The sequence below is a fragment of the Capra hircus genome, chromosome 1, assembly GCF_001704415.2.
Source record: "Capra hircus breed San Clemente chromosome 1, ASM170441v1, whole genome shotgun sequence".
NCBI lineage: Eukaryota > Metazoa > Chordata > Mammalia > Artiodactyla > Bovidae > Capra > Capra hircus.
In genome coordinates this window covers 88,294,169-88,310,940 of record NC_030808.1, presented here as the reverse complement: position 1 = coordinate 88,310,940, position 16,772 = coordinate 88,294,169, and the positions used below count along the sequence as shown (strand labels likewise).

At 36.8% G+C, this 16,772-nt stretch overlaps 1 pseudogene; it reads left to right on the top strand.

Annotated features, from left to right (window-relative positions):
* On the top strand, positions 14,811-15,655 carry LOC102169910 (annotated as a pseudogene).

Genomic DNA, 16,772 nt, shown 5'->3' with positions numbered 1-16,772 from the left:
TATTGTTAACTCCTAAAATAATTTGTCATATTGTATGTTATATCTTACTTTTATATATTCTTTTCTAAATATTCTACAGTGATAATTGCATTTGGTTTACTTTTTAATATGTGGTTAGGTTAAATTTAGAGTGAATATATTTTCCCCATTTTTCAGGCTCAACTGAAATATACAAGTTACTTTCTGATGAGCTATTAAAAACAATGTTCTTCACATTCTGACACTCCTGACCCATGACTAAATGAGATTTAGAATTATCATCTGGAAATAGATGCATCATTTTGTTTAGAGGGTAAAATGCTTAGTTCAATCTGTCACCCTCAATGACTGTTTTTATTTTGCTCTTCTCTATTGCTTGCTCTTGGGGAAATGAGTTTCCATGTTGTAAGTGAGCTTAGCAGTGGATCTGAGACCTTCCAATAGACAAGAAAGTGAGCTTGAAAATGGATCCTCTTTCATTTGAACCTTGGGATGACTGCAGACCTGACCAACACCTAAACTACTACCTTGTTTGAAACCGTGAACTGAGACCACTCAGCTAAACCATTGAGGATTACTGACCCACACAATCTCTGAGATTAAAAAAAATGTTTGCTTCTTCAAGCCACTTCATTTTTAGAGCAATTTGTTACATAGAAATAGATAACTAGTACATCTTCCACTTCTTTTTAACCAATATCAAATTTAAAAATCCCAAGTGAGACAGCAATGTATAGGGAAAAGAGAATAAGACTAAACCAAGTACAGTTAAAGCAAAATCGTGGCGGATTCATGCTGATGTACGGCAAAACCAATACAATATTGTAAAGTAATTAGCTTCCAATTAAAATAGATAAATTTAAATTTTAAAAAAAATGCAAAATTGTGGTCGACTCTCAACTGTCTATAAGTAGAGAAATCAGAGATGCTAGTCTCCTAAGAGAACGTGATTAAGAACCCTGGCTACCAGTCCCTCTGATTAGGAAGAGACAATCCAATGCTGGGAACTAGAAGAGATGAATGGAGTTAAGTGTATCTATGGCCCCAAAACGCTGCTCTACACATGAATCAAATCCACGGCCATGGCCTCACCTTCACAATCCTACATCTCCATGAATTGTCTCATGGAAGTGTCTCTTGCTTACTTACAGACTGCTGATTGACATCTGCTCTCAGTTGAGCTTCAGGTTCATAGTAATGCTCTGTGTTCCAATCAGTTCTGTCCTTGCATGTATATGGCACAAGGAATTATACTTTTAATTGGATCCAAAAGCTGAAATTCCTGAGAAGGATATTTATTTAAAAACCACAAAAGAAATGCTATCAAATCCTTTGGGAATAATTCTCAGGAGAATTACATTTCCTGTCATGTGCTTTATCTCTTTCACACTATAAAAGATGAGATTTTTTTTTTCCTTCTGGAGTGTTTTAAGATCTCTGACATCTAGTTTAAAAGTGATGAACGTGCAACTTCAGTAATATCTTGCTTTAGTCGTGGGAAACATCAATTGACGGAGCTATGCCTGTGACGTTCATTCTAGTGCACTCTATCATAGCCACATTTTTCCTGTTAAAATTTGGATTTGGTCCTGTCATTTGACTTGTGGAGAATAGGTTATCTTGTTTCAAAAATATCTTTGCCAACTATCAGTCATCATTAGTGGAAACATCTTTTTTTTTCTTCCTGCTTCAACCTGTCTAATAATTCAATAAGCATACTTTCTCAATCACATCTTTGTTGTCTTTTCTTGGCTTATTCTGCTTCAGTCCAATTTTTCATCTTGGTGTAGTTGCTCCCAATGCTAGTGCCTTTTGAAAAAATTGACATAAAGCTTCCTTCCCTCTCTGCTTTCATTTTCTCTTCACTTGCCAAGTCAGGGATCCTGGAGCCCAGAAGAGATACCTTTATTTCCATTTGTAAAAGTCCACCTATGAATATCTAGAGATGCATGATTATAAATAAGAGAGGTACTTGGGGAAATGTTCATCAGCCAATTGCTCTCAAAAGGCAGTTGGGCAGGCTATTATAGAAGAGCTCAGGCTTCGCCATGAGTGGATCTGGGTTTTCACTGTAATTTTTCTATTTAATAGTGTGGCCTTAGGGAAAATTTTAAATGCTTTCTGGGTATGAGATTCCTTACATATTAAACAGTATTTACCTAGACATTGCTTTGAGTTTTACATGCTATAATGTATGTTAAGTGCTTTTAAAAGAGTCTGGAATATAATAAATGCTCAATAAGTATCAGCCTTGCCTCCCCACAAACAAGTTGGTTTGCCAGGTATGCTGTTATACTATAGGCTTTTCTGTAATAATGAGACAGATATTTTCTGTCATTAAATATACAAGGATGGAATTTAGCCTGTAAGACAAACATATTTAGGAAATTATGAAGCTCATTCTACAGGACTTACTTCAGGTATCTGTGGACACACCATTGGCTGATGAATAATGTATAACCACCTGTTATTAAATGTGTGCTGTATTATCAAGAAATGCATAATGTCTGATAGGTAGACAATTAGATGATCGCTAGATAGGTAGATAAAATCATAAGATCACAGAATTTGAAAAATTAAAAAGATCTGAAAAAATTAGTATGCAGCCCCTAAAGTTACAGATGGAGAGGGGAGGGATGAGGCTGAATTTACAAAAACACAGTTCTCCCAAATTCCATTCCTGTACTATTTCCACTATGCCAGTAGGTGGTCTATAGATGTTTCCATAGAATCCTGCAATCAAATAACACCAAAGAATTTATAATCTTTTGCAACTATTTGTACAACAAAAAAAATTTTTAAATTTTGAATTTGTAAGTCTACTTACAGGAGATCATTACAGATTAGCTGCTTTTTTGATACAGCAAAGGATTTTGCCTGAACTATATATACTCCTCATTTGACTCCTTTTGATCATTGTGGGTAGGACAATAGATGGCCTTTGGAGATAAAAATGGATTTGAAGCATTCAACCACACACAATCAAAATGTGTTGAAAGTAATAAGTTTACTTATCAAGTAAAATTCCCAAAGTGTATAACCTTCTCTAGACCAGTATGCTAATCCTTTTGGCAAAGTTTATTAGCATTTTAAAAACACTAGAAGGAAAAAAGAAGTCTCCTTGATTTCAGATTCAACTAAAATGTACTGAATATCAACTATGTTTCAGGGACTTTAAGGAACACTTTTTACACATATAATTTTAATTAATTTTATAACTCTATAGATTCAGTGGAATTTATATTTAACTGTTGATGAAACTGATGTTCACAAAATCAAGTTATTTATCTGGAATTAGATATTCAAGTGAGAGAGTTAGGTTTCAACCTGAATTTCAATTCCACGTGTGATGTATTATACTATAATTGCCTCAGAAAGCCTCTTGGGATTTTTGTGTTTGTTTTTACCAAGAAAAAACAATATTAAAAAAATGTTCAGCAAAATAAAAACAAATCAAATATAATCCTATTACTCTGGTATAGCTTTTCTGTGTTTTTGAGTGTATTTCCAAGTGATATTTATCCAAAGGCATTCATAATTTTACGCAGGTCTAATCCCAATGTCTGCTCATTTTTATTATCATTCTGACTTTTGAGCATGTCACCATGTTTTTGCAAGTGCTTTTTACAATTTTTATGAATGTATATTTAATCACTTTATTGGACAATGATTTATGATTATTCCATTAATATTGAATATTTAATAGATTAATGAATAATTTGTGAATATAGTTTTTTCCTTTTGTTTGAATAATTTTTATGATAAATTTCCACTAATTAGAATCCTGAGTTCAAGAATATGGATTTTTTTCTCTTTATATTTACTGACGTATTTTTGTTGTGCCATTCAGTCTCTTAAGTTGTGTCTGACTCTGTGACCCCCATGGACTGCAACATGCCAGGCTTCTCTGTCCTCCACTATCTCCCAGAGTTTACTCAGACTCATGTCCATTGAGTCAGTGATGCTATCTGACCATCTCATGCTCTGCCACCCCCTTCTCCTTTTGCCTTCAGCATTTCCCAGCATCAGAATCTTTTCCAGTGAGACAACTCTTCACATCAGGTGGCCAAAGTATTGGAGCTTCAGCTTCAGCATCAGTTCTTCCAATGAATATTCAGGGCTGATTTCCTTTAGGATTGACTGGTTCGATCTCCTTGCAGTTCAAGGGATTCTAAAGAGACACATGTACCCCAATGTTCATCACAGCACTGTTTATAATAGCCAGGACATGGAAACAACCTAGAGGTCCGTCAGCAGATGAATGGATAAGAAAGCTGTGGTACATATACACAGTGGAGTATTACTCAGCCGTTAAAAAGAACACATTTGAATCAGTTCTGATGAGATGGATGAAACTGGAGCCGATTATACAGAGTGAAGTAAGCCAGAAAGAAAAACACCAATACAGTATACTAACACATATATATGGAATTTAGAAAGATGGCAAAGACGACCCAGTATGCAAGACAGCAAAAAAGACACAGATGTGTATAACGGACTTTTGGACTCAGAGGGAGAGGGAGAGGGTGGGATGATTTGGGAGAATGGCATTGTATCATGTATACTATCACGTAAGAATCGAATCGCCAGTCTATGTCCGATGCAGGATACAGCATGCTTGGGGCTGGTGCACAGTGATGACCCAGAGAGATGTTATGGGGAGGGAGGTGGGAGGGGGGTTCATGTTTGGGAATGCATGTACACCCGTGGTGGATTCATGTCAATGTATGGCAAAACCAGTACAGTATTGTAAAGTAAAATAAAGTAAAAAATAAATAAATAAAAGTGGACAAAGGAAAAAAAAAAGAGTCTTCTCCAGCACCACAGCTCAGCCTTCTGTATGATTCAACTCTCACATCCATACATGACTACTGGAAAAGCCATAGCTTTAACTATATGGACCTTTGTCAGTGAGGTGATGTCTCTGCTATTTTTTAAAAAAAATTATATAAATTTATACTTTATTATTGACCAATCTTGCTCTAATATCTACAATGTTGGAAGAATAAAACATAACCAAAGAATAGAATGAAAATGTCCACTCATTTATGGCAGTTGACACATAGAAGGCCACATACCCAGAAGGTTCTGGTGCTTGGTTTAATACTCTGTTGTAACCATCTTCAAAGTTTTAATAATTTCATTTTGACCTTGTGATTTGTAAGTGAAGCCCAATGAGACAATAAAGCAAAAGAAATAGGATCAAAAGATGATAGCATGTCCGCAGTTCCTTGACCCCTCATTTGCCCATAGCAGTATATAGCATTTCCCATGTCTTATGATCACAGTTTTGATGCACCTACAAAGTGTGGGAGCTATATGAAATTCAAATAAAGGTAAGCCCACTAAGCTTATGCCTGAGCGGGGATACTAACAGCCCTAAGAAATCACATCTTTTCAATCAAATCAGAATTTGCTTCAAATGCAGAAGAAGACAGCACACTCTAAGAAAGACGAGCCACCTAGGAACTCTATCATATCATTTCTTATCAATGTTCCATTCCTGTAATAGCCAACCATTTGCACTGCAAATGATGATGGTAAGAAAATGAAAGATAAGCCAACCCATAGTTCTTTTTCTTTTCAGTCCTTCCTTAGATATAAAAAAGCTGAAGATGGTGTTGATAAAATGTGCAAATGTCAAGAAATGAAATCAAATGTTCTTATATTTGTATATAAACAGTGAAATTCATGCTAACTTAAAATCTTTAATTTTCCATACTTAGAACAGCATTAAGTAGCAAATAAAAAAAGAAAGAGAATGCTTTCTATTTTAGTACACTTAATGTCACGTTTTTCCTGCTTTTTGAACCAGGAGCCCTATATTTTCCCTTTGCACTGAGGCCTGCAAATTATGTAGCCAGTCCTGTCTTTAAGTATTGAGAAGCTGTCAAGTTTATGGTAGCAGATACACGTTTTCAAAATTCTGATTTTAACTTGAAAGCTCAATTTTTATCATTGGCCACAAATACTGTCAGTTGCTTGCCTTGAAGTGACAGGTTCACTTCATTTTTTTTGAGAAAATGTCTGCCAAATACTCAAATCTGAATAACCATAGCTTCTTTCAAGCAAGAACAGTATTTCATTTTGAAATAAAGGGGAGAGTTCAGTTCTCAACAATTGCACAATGAAACAGCCATCACCTTTGGTATACAGCAGAGCTGCTTTATACATATTTTTTCACAACAATATTAAAAAGACTTGTACTCAAAAATTGAGGTTGAGTAAAATTAATAATTTTTACTGCTTTATCCAAGGCCTTTTTCTCCCTTTCCTGTATATGTATGACAATGAAGAAATGTCTACCAGTATTGTTTATTACTACTATTTTGATTCCAGGTAAGCAGTGTATCCTCCCATGGTATTTGCATCATCTGTGTAAATGTCAACACACTTTTTTTTTTAAGTACATGATTTTTTAGTATTATTATGACAATTTTGATAACATGACCCCCAGAAAGAGAGTCTCTAGGACCTTCAGTTCAGTTCAGTTCAGTTCAGTCACTCAGTTGTGTCCGACTCTTTGCGACCCCATGAATCGGAGCACGCCAGGCCTCCCTGTCCATCACCAACTCCTGGGGTTCACTCACACTCACGTCCATCGAGTCAGTGATGCATGCCATCCAGCCATCTCATCTTCTGTCATCCCCTTCTCCTCCTGCCCCCAATCCCTCCCAGCATCAGAGTCTTTTCCAATGAGTCACCTCGCATGAGGTGGCCAAAGTACTGGAGTTTCAGCCTTAGCATCATTCCTTCCAAAGAAATCCCAGGGCTGATCTCCTTCAGAATGGACTGGTTGGCTCTCCTTGCAGTCCAAGGGACTCTCAAGAGTCTTCTCCAACACCACAGTTCAAAAGCATCAATTCTTCCGTGCTCAGCTTTCTTCACAGTCCAACTCTCACATCCATACATGACTACTGGGAAAACCATAGCCTTGACTAGACGGTTCTTTGTTAGAGGTTTACAAACCACACCAAGAATAACTCCACTAGTTGACTTTTTGTAAAGGGGAAAATATCATATGTTATTTGAAATGTATTTTGTACTTAAATAGGAAATTAAGCTTCACTAACTGTGGTGTTGGAGAAGACTCTCGAGAGTCCCTTGGACTGCAAGGAGAGCCAACCAGTCCATTCTGAAGGAGATTAGCCCTGGGATTTCATTGGAAGGAATGGTGCTAAAGCTGAAACTCCAGTACTTTGGCCACCTCATGTGAAGAGCTGACTCATTAGAAAAGACTCTAATTCTGGGAGGGGTTGGGGGCAGGAGGAGAAGGGGACAACAGAGGATGAGATGGCTGGATGGCATCACCGACTCAATGGACGTGAGTCTGAGTGAACTCCGGGAGTTGGTGATGGATAGGGAGGCCTGGCGAGCTGTGATTCACGGGGTCGCAAAGAGTCGGACACGACTGAGTGACTGAACTGAACTGAAATCTTTAATCTGCAAATGGACAACAGTACCCTCATTTTTGCATGTCAAATGAATATCTATCCCACATAAAAAGGTAAAATATACTAAGGGAAGAATGATATTTCCTCAGTCCAAAGAGCTTGACAGTGATAACCTTATTCTTCTGTTCTTTTGATAACCTTATTATTTTCTTCTTTTACTCTTCATATTTTGACTTATGATGTCAAGAGTGTTTGTCTATTCTCTTATGCTTTTGAGCTGGCTAATCCCCACAAAAATGGTCGAAGACCTTGAAATATTTCTGCCAAGAAACAAGAAGCTAAAACTGATAAAGAAAACCAAAGCAAACTGAAATGATAGAGCTGATACTTTCACTCATTAAGTGAGCTTGTCTTTTGTCATGATATTAGGTTAAAATCCATAATGAACTAATCAAATATGATCAGAAGTCAGTCAAAGTGTATCAAAAAAACTATTTGATAGTGAAGGATGATGAATAACCCTAAAAAGTATATACTATATTTGAAACTTTAAAGATATATGTATATATATAACACCTGTCAATAGTAAAACCATGAGTGTTTTCACTTATAAAAATTAGATATATTAAATAAAATTATGTAAATACAAGTAAAAAGATTATCAATGATGTAGTACATTAGGATCTAAGGATTATTATTGAATCAGTTGTACACACATGAAGTTCATGGAGAAGAGAAGAGAAGAGTACTCCAAGCAAATAATAATAAAAAGAAAACAAAAACCTAGTATAATAATACCAATATTAGAAAAATAGGATTTAAGGAAAATTGTTAATAGAAGAACATAAAATCCTGATAAAAGAACAACTCATAAAGAAAATACAATAATCATGAATGTGTGTTACTAAAACTATAATCTTGAAATATATGAAGCAAAATCAACATGATGGAGAAATTGACAAATCCGCAAAATGGGAAAATTTGTATATCTCTATTTCTGAAACTGATAGATAAAACAAATGAAAAATAATCAAAAACATTGGGAAAATGACCAACACTGTTAATAAGCAAGTGTTAATAAACTTGGTAAGGTCTAATATGGGAATACCAGACCACCTGACTAGCCTCTTGAGAAACCTGTATGCAGGTCAGGAAGCAACAGTTAGAACTGGACATGGAACAACAGACTGGTTCCAAATAGGAAAAGGAGTACATCAAGGCTGTATACTGTCACCCTGCTTAGTTAACTTATATGCAGAGTACATCATGAGAAACGCTGGGCTGGAAGAAGCTGAAGCTGGAATCAAGATTGCCAGGAGAAATATCAATAACCTCAGATATGCAGATGACACCACCCTTATGGCAGAAAGTGAAGAGGAACTAAAAAGCCTCTTGATGAAAGTGAAAGAGGAGAGTGAAAAAGCTGGCTTAAAGCTCAACATTCAGAAAACAAAGATCATGGAATCTGGTTCCATCACTTCATGGGAAATAGATGGGGAAACAGTGGAAACAGTGGCTGACTTTATTTTGGGGGGCTCCAAAATCACTGCAGATGGTGATTGCAGCCATGAAATTAAAAGACACTTACTCCTGGGAAGAAAAGTTATGACCAACCTAGATAGCATATTCAAAAGCAGAGACATTACTTTGCCAACAAATGTCCATCTAGTCAAGGCTATGGTTTTTCCAGTGGTCATGTATGGATGTGAAAGCTGGACTGTGAAGAAAGCTGAGCACTGAAGAACTGATGCTTTTGAACTGTGGTGTTGGCGAAGACTCTTGAGAGTCCCTTGGACTGCAAGGAGATCCAACCAGTCCATTCTGAAGGAGATCAGTCCTGGGTGTTCTTTGGAAGGAATGATGCTAAATCTGAAACTCCAGTACTTTGGCCACCTCATACGAAGAGTTGACTCATTGGAAAAGACTCTGATGCTGGGAGGGATTGGGGGCAGGAGGAGAAGGGGATGACAGAGGATGAGATGTCTGGACGGCATCACTGACTCAATGGACGTGAGTCTGAGTGAACTCTGGGAGTTGGTGATGGACAGGGAGGCCTGGCGTGCTGCGATTCACGGGGTCACAGAGAGTCGGACATGACTGAGCAACTGAACTGAACTGAACTGAAGGTCTAATAAAATTTGACATACATTTGACCCTTGAACAATGTAGGGTTAGGGGTTCTGATCCTGTGAGCAGTTGAAAATACACCTATATTATAGTCAGCCCTCTGCACCTGTGGTTCTTCCAACCCCTTGGATCCAATACCTACACACCATGTAGGACTGTAGTATTTACAACTGAAAAAAATCTGCTTAAAAGTGGGCTCACACAGTTCAAACCCATGTTGTTCAAGGGTCAAGTGTATTCATAGTTTTGTACCCAGCAGTTATGAAATGGATATTCATTTAACTATTACCACAAAAATTAAGAACAATCTAAATGTTCACCAAAAAGAAACAAGATGAAAGAAAATACGTTCAACCATTAAAAATAAATTTATATTGTTTCAATATTTTTAAGTGAAGAAAAAATGATGGATGCATATAGTTTAACATGCTTGTGTGTGTATGAGCGTGTGCTAAGTTGCTTCAGTCATGTTCGACTCTTTGCAACCCCATGGACTGTAACCCACTAGGCTCCTCTGTCCATGGGATTCTCCAGGCAAGAATACTGGAGTGGGTTGCCATGGCCTCCTTCAGGGTATCTTCTCAACCCAGGGATCAAACCCATGTCTCTTATGTCTCCTGCATTGATAGGTGGGTTCTTTACCACTAGTGCCACCTGGGAAGCCCATAGGTTAACACGTGCATGTAAAAAAAAAATCACACATATCAACAAAATATGTTTGAAGATAAATTTATGACAGGTGCTAATTAAACTATTAATAATAATTACCCTTGAGAAAGGACAAAGAAAAAGATTTACATTGTAATCACTTGCATTAGCATTGTTTGAAATTTTTATGACAAGGAAGTATGTACATATAATAAGTATAATAGAGACAAAGAAGAAGAAAATGTAGCTTTCCCTATCCTTGGGTAAGGGTAGGATGCTACAGCAGAAAGCAAACTCTTTATTGGCAAGACTATGGAGAAAGAGGTGGTCTCATAATGTGAAAGTGTAAACTGACAGAAGGAAATTTGTTAGTACCAATGATCACTGACATTATCTAAATGTTTTCTGGTTAACAGTTGCATATTGAGCTGTGTTAAATCAAACTCATTCCTGATAGTCACAGAAGTAAAAATCAATTTATAAAAGGTTACAATTGATGTCAGTAAAACAAAGAGGGTTTTTACAATTAGTAAATACATATAAGTTCTATCATAAATGTATTTTGAAGGGGCAGGGTAAGGAATGGTTCTCCTGAGAAAAGGAATATCTCTGACACCATGCTATACAAATTTGATGAAATCTGGAATGATTATGCTTTATTTTCTCTGTTAATACTCTTTTAGCAGAAAATATTCATTGTTATTACTTTCTTGGGCTCCAAAATCACTGTGGATGGTGGCTGCAGCCATGAAATTAAAAGATGCTTGTTCTTCGGAAGAAAAGCTATGACAAATCTAGATAGCATATTAAAAAGCAGAGATATCACTTTTCCCACAAAGGTCCATATAGTCCAAGTTATGGTTTTTCCAGTAATCATGTATGGATGTGAGATTTGGACCATAAAGAAAATTGAGCGCTGAAAAATTGATGCTTTTGAACTGTGCTGTTGGAGAAGACTCTTGAGAGTACCTTGGACTGCAAGGAGATCAAACCAGTCGGTCCTAAAGGAAGTCAACCTTAAAATACATGAAAAGATCTTTAGGGGTGTTGTGACAAACAGTGGTCCAAAGAAAAAGAAATTGTAATATCACTCACATTAACCTGGCTTCAATTCAGTATTATTTCATTTAAAATGTGATAAACCAGCAGCAAAGAGCTAGTTAATTAATCAGTCAATATTACACTAAAATAACTGTTTACAAATGTTTGAATCTGTATTTGAGGACTGTTAGAGAATAATCTTAAAGAAAACATCAAAGATATTTTGAGAAAAGGATTAAAAAGTGTGAGAAAATAATTATTTGCCTCTATAAACAGAGAAGAAAAAAAAATAATGAACATAAATCCAGAAAAAAAGAAAGAAAATAAGTTCCAGTACATCCACATAAGCCAAAGTCTTTCAAACAAACTGAAATTTCAAAGAACATTCACAGACCAAATATCAGCTTTAGGAAAAATAATGAAATGCAATGACAACTAGCATGTGAAAAAAAAGAACACCTTATTTTCCATATATAATGTCAGTTTAATCCCAATATATCCCCATATTTAAGAAACAAAAATGTGAGCTTTTAAAAATAAAGATATGGAAAAGAAAATCTAAATGATAACTGGGAAAATTTTATTTTATATTATCAACAGGAGATGATACGTTAGAACTTCAAGGAAACAGATTCTAATTTCATGCACAGATGTTTTGGAAAAATCAATAGGTCACAAGCTGTTATTTGACTAAATTGGCCCTTTCTTTGAATTGAAAACCAACTGTTAGCCTGCCAGAAAGGAGGACGCTTCATAAATGAATAAATAAACAAATGGAAAAAGTAAGAATGGATGAATGCATGAAGAGGAATATATTTTCAAGTTCAATTAGAGATTAAATATAGTAGTCATTAAAAATAATGAAAGTTTTTGACATTAAAAAGATTTTTAAAAAAAACCTGTTTCTCTGATAAAAGTCCCTAAATAAGAACCAAAACATAGTTGGGAATACACAGATGGTACAGGGTATTAATGAAGTATACAAATAAATAGACCAAAGAAAAGAACTGATTTAAATACAAGGAGAGTTTAACCGGCCATTACACAAAATAAAGGACACCGAGTTTGTAATCAACCCAAATCTATTTTCTTCTATTTAAATTCCAAACTAATTGAGAGTTAGGATTTCTGATGCAGTAATTGATGAGTACAGATCAAAAGGATTTATAAGTAATGGGACTGTTCTGAGAGCCCCAAATGACAGCTGAATATGACAGAGATGCCGAAGGGAAAAGCTCAAATTTTTGCATCTCTAAACACTGAAATGGCTGACTGTTTCCTTCTCAGCATAAGCATGTCTACATGTCTGAGAATTTATTACACAGATAGAAACATAATCCTTTTTTTTAAGCTGGCATTAAGCAAGGGAGAATCTCTCATATAGAGCCAATTCTAATTTTTTAATCTCAAGGCAATGAGTCTTAATTATTCCCTGTAAATTAATTATTTGAGAAAAAATGGCATGCACTAGTATGGGCCACAGTCACCAGATGCTGGGAAGAGTTAATGGGCAGCTGGCCTATTACCAGTAAAGGAGGAAAGCCTTTGCCTGAGTCCTTAAATTTTATCCAACTCACTTGTTAGATCCTGTTTTAAAAAAAATCAGAGAAGCATGGAAATTACATAGTAAATCCAAAGGAAATATTTATGATACAGTAAAATTTCAAAACTAGTATATACACTATGATGACAAGCATTCAAGGATGTCATAAATGTGAAAAAAAAAAAAGACTAGAAGGAATTACAGAAAGCTTTTAAAGAAATGGAGTGGGTTAGTGGGATTATGCAACTTTTTTCCTTTGCAGTATTTACCGAACTTTTTTGATGATGTAATGTCATTATAAAAATTTTTTAATTTAATGAAAAAAATCATTTTAAGATTATTTAGATTGAAGGAGACTATTTATTGTTCATTAAAAAAGTACCAGTGTGCAACTTGAATTCTCCCCAAAGGGTTTACATTTTAAAACAGTTAGACAAAACTAACAAGTACATGTTTCCAATCAACAAATGACAGGACCTTGACTTGCTGTCTATAATAATATTCACATTGTTTAAAATAAAAATTAGTCAGAGTTATAGTTATTTTGTTTCAGTTTTTTATTTTGTCTTATTGCAAAGCTAGAGATGCTAGACAAACTGGTAGACATCATAATTTCTTACCCATATAGAAGTATTAGTGAGAATAAAAGTCATAAAATAATAGAAGCAAAATGCTAAGCCTTGCTGTACCACTAGAGAATAACACAGTAGCAAAGCTTCTTTTGGGCTCCCCAGGGGGCTCAGTGGTAAAGAATCTGCCTGCCTGTGCTGAGATGTGAGTTTGATCCCCAGGTCTGGAACATACCCTGGACAAGGAATTGGAAACCTACTCCAGTATTCTTGCCTGGAAAATCCCACAGACAGAGAAGCCTGGAGGGTTACAGTCCATGTGGTTGCAAAGAGTCAGAGATGACTTAGTGACTAAACAACAATACAAAAAGCTTCTTTCACAGATTCTTTATCTATAAATTCCCAGAGATCTGAGCACCAGGGCAACTATGTCCATCACCAACAGATGCCTATGAAGTTGTGCCTAATCATGTTCATCTGTGTGTTTATTTATCTAATGGCCTGTATACTTGCTGTGTTTGTGTTTATGTTGGGTGGTGTGCTACAAATGTCATTAGCTTTCTTATAAGGTACACTAACTCCCGTACGGTGCATAAAATAAATAAGCTACAAAGATACATTGTGCAGCACAAGAAATATAGCCAGTACTTTATAACTATGAAGGGAGTCTATAAAGCTTTGAATCACTATGATGTACACCTGGAACTAGCATAGTATTGTAAATCGACTATACATCAGTTTTTAAGAGGTGGTAAAAGTATTGTAAGTTGTAGGAGGTGGTACTGATGGTGTTGTTACGATTTAGTAAATGCATTTGTGAATAGCCCTTCAGATAACCATCTATTAATAATAGAAAGACCCAATTAGATAGTATAGTTACTCAATGGAAAAAGGAGTTAGAGAAAAGTAAGCTATGGCCTGGGAAAAACGGGAGATATGAGAGACAGAAAATAAGCCCGGGGAGTTAAACTCACACATGTCGGATAATGACAGCGGAACAGTAAAATCAGGGGGAGACCTATCTGAAAGTGCATCGGGCTTTGTCATTAACTCCAAGCACCGTATTTATAGGACAACTGGTGATATGGAGAAATGGAGCATTTTTAAGGACAAACTGAGAAGTTTGTTTAAAGTCACACTGAATTTTTCGGTTTTGAAGAAACTTCCAGAGATGCTTTCTTGTAGGAGGTTTGAACTAAAGGGCTGGAGCTTGATGGAGAGATTTGGCAAAAGATCAGGATTTAGGAGCAACTGATTATAGATGAAGATTTAAAACAAAAATAGAGGACCGTAGCTTCTACAAAGTGAAGTTTTAGAACAGAAGGTCAAGGGACAAAATTGGAATTTTCTGATTGTTGACAGACTGGAGGAGAATGAGGAGCTAGAGGTAGTGGAGAGGAGTAAAAGAAAAAGTGAGGAGTAGGGTAAAAGGGAGCTTGGGAGGGGCTGAATCTGTCAACAGAACAATAGCACTGAGCCATCAAGGAATATACAGCACAAGAATTATATAGCACTATGGGAGCTGGGAATCTTCCAGCCATCACCCAAGAAGAAGCTTTACATATTGGGGGCTTTCAACCTCCATTTGAGGATATTAGGTTCGGCCCCTTTGCTGCTTATGGGGAGGTTCGGAAATTCGATGCTTACGAGGTGGTTTAGACAAATTAATGACCACTTCCATGTAAAAGGATGTGCATATGTTCTATATAAGCCTCAGGGGAAGAATAAAACAGCTGGAGAAACTGCTTCCGGGGACTTGTTGAAGTTAACTCATGGATTGAAAGATGAATCATTAGCTTACATCTATCATTGCCAAAATCATTATTTTTGTCCAACTGGCTTTGAAACAACCCCTGTTAAGGTGAATAAAGCATTTAGCAGGGTTCCCCTCATACCACAGGAAGCAGAATATTGTATCTTAATTGGAGAATCAAGCAGAAAAATCCTGCTATTCACTGCACAAAATGGGCAGATATTATTACTGATCTAAACACTCAAAATACAGGATATTTATATATCTGGCACCTAGAGAGGGGGCTGCAGTATCAAAAGACAAAGAAGGTTGGAGGAAATTTGCATCCTAGCATTCCAGAGACTTGGCTGGCAAAGATTTGGCCTTTGGAACTTTCCGTTTGGAACCATTAGACGGGAATCACAGCCTCTAACACACGCCCAGGGAATTGCCAAATCTGAGAGTGAAGACAGTATCTCCAAGAAGCAGCACAGACGCCTGGGCCAGTCTTTCAGTGCTAGTTTCCATCAGGACTCAACATGGAAAAAGATGTCCAGTATCCACAAGAGAAGGAACAGTGGCTACCTACCATGGTTACAGTGATTACGATGGGAATGACTGACAATGCTGGGTGCCTACAATGGGTGTCATACACACAGCTGGTCTATGTAGGACTGCATTATGGCAGCATGAGATTTTAAAGTGAATGTGAAGTCGCTCAGTCATGTCCGACTCTTTGCGACCCCATGGACTGTAGCCTACCAGGCTCTTCCCTCCATGGGATTCTCCAGGCAAGAGTACTGGAGTGGGTTGCCATTTCCTTAAGTCTACGTTAAATAGGAACAGATCTTGTGGTACAAAACATAACCTTGTAGTTCCTCCAGTAAATAAGCTTGTGTATGATTGTGCTGTGCTGTGCTTAGTCACTCAGTCATGTCTGACACTTCATGACCCAATGGACTGTAGCTCATCAGGCTCCTCTGTCCATAGGGATCCTCCAGACAAGAATACTGGAGTGGGTTGCCATGCCCTCCTGCAGGGGATCTTTCCAACCCAGGGATCAAACCCAGGTCTCCTACATTGCAGGCAGATTCTTTACCATCTGAGCCACTAGGGTGATTTCAGACATATAAACAGATAAGCACAGATATTTTTGTCCTTTTAAAGTTAAGAATATTAAACATTCTGGACAGTTTTGCAAAGTCCAATAGAATTAAATATAAACAAATCAAACACAGTTTCACTCAATACCATCACGATTTGAAATACTTAAGCATGAAGTGTTTTCTTATGACTGGTGGTTTAGTTGCTAAATCGTGTCCGACTCTTGCAACCTCATGGACTATAGCCTGTAAGGCTCCCCTGTCCATGGGATTTTCCAGGCAAGAATACTGGAGTGGATTGCCATTTCCTTCTCCAGGGGATCTTCCCAACCCAGGAATCAAACCCAGGTCTCCTGCATTGCAGGCAGATTCTTTACCAACTGAGTTATGAGGAAAGCCCTAGACCCCCAGATATTTGTTGCAGTTCTATTCCTAAGCTCAAAATTTAAGGTACTAACTCTCTGTCCTTAAAAAGAAAATTGGGGCTGTTGACTTCTAGTTTTTCTCTTGTGGTTAAAGCCCATTTAAAACAATTTAGTGAGTCTAGAAATTCTTTTTACTTGTAGCAGTATCTTGCCTGTCTCATATTTTTCCTTATTAGCTTTCTCAGGATTCTCAATAAAGAGGCAAAGGAGA